A 3453-nucleotide genomic window follows, 5' to 3' on the forward strand; every position below is an offset into this window, starting at 1 on the left:
ATTCGCAAAAGGGTGTAGTAACCCTTTCTGCTATACTGACATCTAACCTCGCTACATAACTTTTATATATTTTATTAACGTACTCTTTTCTTCCTTTCAGCTATGATCCTATCGCATCCCACCAAGGACCAAGGGGAAGGAGGGTACACCGCCGTCAGCGACGTATTCGAGTCGAGAACAACACTACTTTTTCGCTTACTCGCGTATTGAATGTATTACAATGACTTTTAAATGAATAAATTGGTACCATCGTTAAATTTGGTTTCTCTTGATTTCTACGGGCCGTCCTTTCCTACAATTCCCCTTGTTCTCTTACTCCATACATGCTCGCGGCTTTCACTCCAGCATAATCCACTCCACCAATACCCGTAGGCTGGTTTACATCTTTCCTTACTCACACCCCACTCCGCCAGTACCCTTGGGTTGGCTTACAGAAACCACATTCACACACACTCCCATTCTCATTGCCCACTCCAAACTACACACACACATACATCCGGTTCGCCTTTGTTACAAAAATCGTTCTTTGCGCAGAAACTCGCTTCCTTCATCGTAATGCACTGTTCACTCTCTTATTAACGCGGGTCGTCACCTTATATTACTCTATTCGTCCCGATCAGGAATTTGGCTATTATCGACCCCACCGCCAGTTTGACCTTCGTTACAAGCTCGCAGAGGGGGTTCTCTCGCTCACCCCTCTCTCCGCCAGGCACTCTACCATTGTCGTTCTTAGGTCATCGTATCTCGCGCATTCCCAGAGGACGTGGACCACATCTTCGCCTTCGACGCAGTCGCATCCTGGGTCAACTTTAAGGTGTTTCCTCGCCAGCGATTCACCGAGGTTGTAGTGATTCGCACGGAGCCGGCTCAGGACCGACAGTACCGCTCTTCCAGTGTTCCGGTATTTGTGGAACCATGGTTTTCTAACTCCTTCGTTGGTGTCCATTTCATTAAAATACTTGGCTCCTTTATAGGTTGCCTCGCCTCTTGTCTTGAAGGCTGTCGTTTACCAGGCACGCTCCAGCGCGTCCACCACCAGATCATCGGTCGGGATCAGCATCTCAGGGTCCGACTCTTTGCCGCTCTATCGGCCGCCGCGTTCCCCTAGATCCCGTAGTGCGCGGGCACCCACACGAAAATCACTGAAACCGCTTTTTCGCCGACACGTGCGTCTGTTGGTATGTTTCTATCTCTATATTCGTTTCGTCGTTTCGAAAATTTCGTTCATTGTTAACCCTCTTTTAATTTCTTTTACCGCACTCACTATTTTTTCATTGGCACTATCTAGCATTCTTGAAACGCTCACCGAGTCACTGTTTTCGGTTTCTAGTTCTATATAATTTTTTAGCGCAATCGCAACCGCCTCAGCCGTGAAAATTGTCGCTATTGGATCCAGGCTCGTGCGCGTCTCCTGTCATTCCTCGCCCCTTCTGATTACGGCGGCCTCACCAACCGCCCTTGCGTCCAGTTTCTTAGAGCCATCCGTGAAGAACTCCACGAACGCCTAGCTCAGCGTACCGTAGAACCGCCTGGTCTCCCATATCATGCTGCTTGGCGGTGCCCCCACCGCTCTCATTGTTTCGCCGAACCTCCACTCCACCACGGGGGACAGCCGCGTCCCATCAGCGTCATCAGGGGGTCTGTCGCGATTTCTCGCCGCCAATTATTAAGTCTCACGGTTTTTTCTGTAATTTAACATCAAATTCGACAGTTTACTTTCGGGAAGGCCAATCACCCTGTTCCAGCTGTTCACCATCCCGGTGACCAGACACTCCTGGCCCCCGTCGCGGTTCTTCGTTGTATATCTTTCAAGTAGCAACTCCATTCTAGTTACCACGTCCATTATGCCGGCCTCGGCGTGCATCACGTTGGTTGGCGTCGTGATCCGGTAGCCCATTGCGATCCTTATGCCCGCATTTTGTATTATTTGCAGCTTTTTCATGTTTTTGGAGTTTCCGTCCGTGTAAACCGCTCCTCCATACTTAATGACGGATCGCACGAGTGACTTGTAGAGCATCAGCATGGTAGACTGGTTCACCCCCTTCGATACGTGCGCGATGTACCTCAACATTGGCAATCTACCCCTCGACGTGGCCACCACCTGGTTGGTGTGCTCGACGAAGCCGCATCTTTCGTCGAATATTATTCCCAACAACTTCGCCTTTGGCTGTTGTTCGAGATGGCATCTCGATATGACAAATAGCGGGGAAATATAAATTAAATTAAATTAAATTAAATTAGAGTCGCGTCTGTGACGCCATAGGAGACGGTCGCATAACCTCTGAGAGCGAAACATTCGAGATAAAGAAAGAGTTTTTGCGCGGTCGAAGTACAAGATAGCGGTGTAAAGTAGATTAACACGTTGAGTGCCGTGGGCGTCACCGGTGACCGGCATTGCAAATTACACGCACTCCAATAATTAAACGGAAACGATAGAAAAATATTTTCAATTCATGTAAAGTATCAAATTAAAAGCTTGATATTTGCAATTTGAAAATTAATTATTCCTATTCTGTAAGAGCCCGTGTTGGGACAGCGACGTTGTCCAGAGTCCCGTTAGGTACCGTCGTAAAACATCTGGGGCCCTTATGACGACGGGAATTGGCAAGGGCCTGATCGTCCTCACCCCCTCGCACGGCGATGACGACCAGGCCTCGGAAAGCGGAAGGTTAAGGGTTTTTCCAGAAAGAGTGGGGCGCGGACCTTCCTTTTAAGGAACGGGAAAAGAGCGCAGAAGGCAGAAGGAAAGTAATAGCGGATTTGACTGCATGTAACGATTAGAAGTGGAGAGTGTGAGAACGCGTATTAAAAATATATCCTGACTCTTGGACTTTTATTTAAACACCCTTACAAATTCAGAAGTGGGATCAAGGATCCAAAACGGAAAGGTCCGTGGAAATTGTGTAATCGACAGTGCCGTTCATATTCTGTGTGACTCTCTTCGCGAGGTTCTTTGTGATTAATTTTCTGTGTGACAATTTTTACGATTCTGTGTGACAATTTTTGTTTCGTTTCTGTGTGACAGTTTTTTCTGTGTAACAATTTTTTTTTTAATTTCTGTGTGACGTTTTCTGAAGTGTCTGTGCGACACTGTATTTGACCTTCCTGGTGATTATATCAGTGGCGTTTTTATAAATTCGAGGTGACTTTACCATGTCACATTCAGTGGGAAGAAGTCAACGCGATTTCCTTCTATCTGATTTGAAGGAGATACTGCGTCAACGTGGTTTGTCAACGACAGGCAACAAAGCCGAATTAGTGCAGCGCCTTGATGAGAACTTTCCGGATCGAGCATGGGAGGTTGACGTAACCCCACGTTCGAAAAAAGGTGGAGAGGCGGCCGCAGAGGGCAATACCACGGTTAGAGAGGACGAGATACAGCCGCAGGCAAGCATCCCCCAGCCAGAGGCACCGTCTATGCAAGATGCATCAGCAGAAACCCCTTCTGATCGT

The sequence above is a fragment of the Osmia bicornis genome, chromosome 16 (assembly GCF_907164935.1).
Source record: "Osmia bicornis bicornis chromosome 16, iOsmBic2.1, whole genome shotgun sequence".
Taxonomy (NCBI): Eukaryota; Metazoa; Arthropoda; class Insecta; order Hymenoptera; family Megachilidae; genus Osmia; species Osmia bicornis.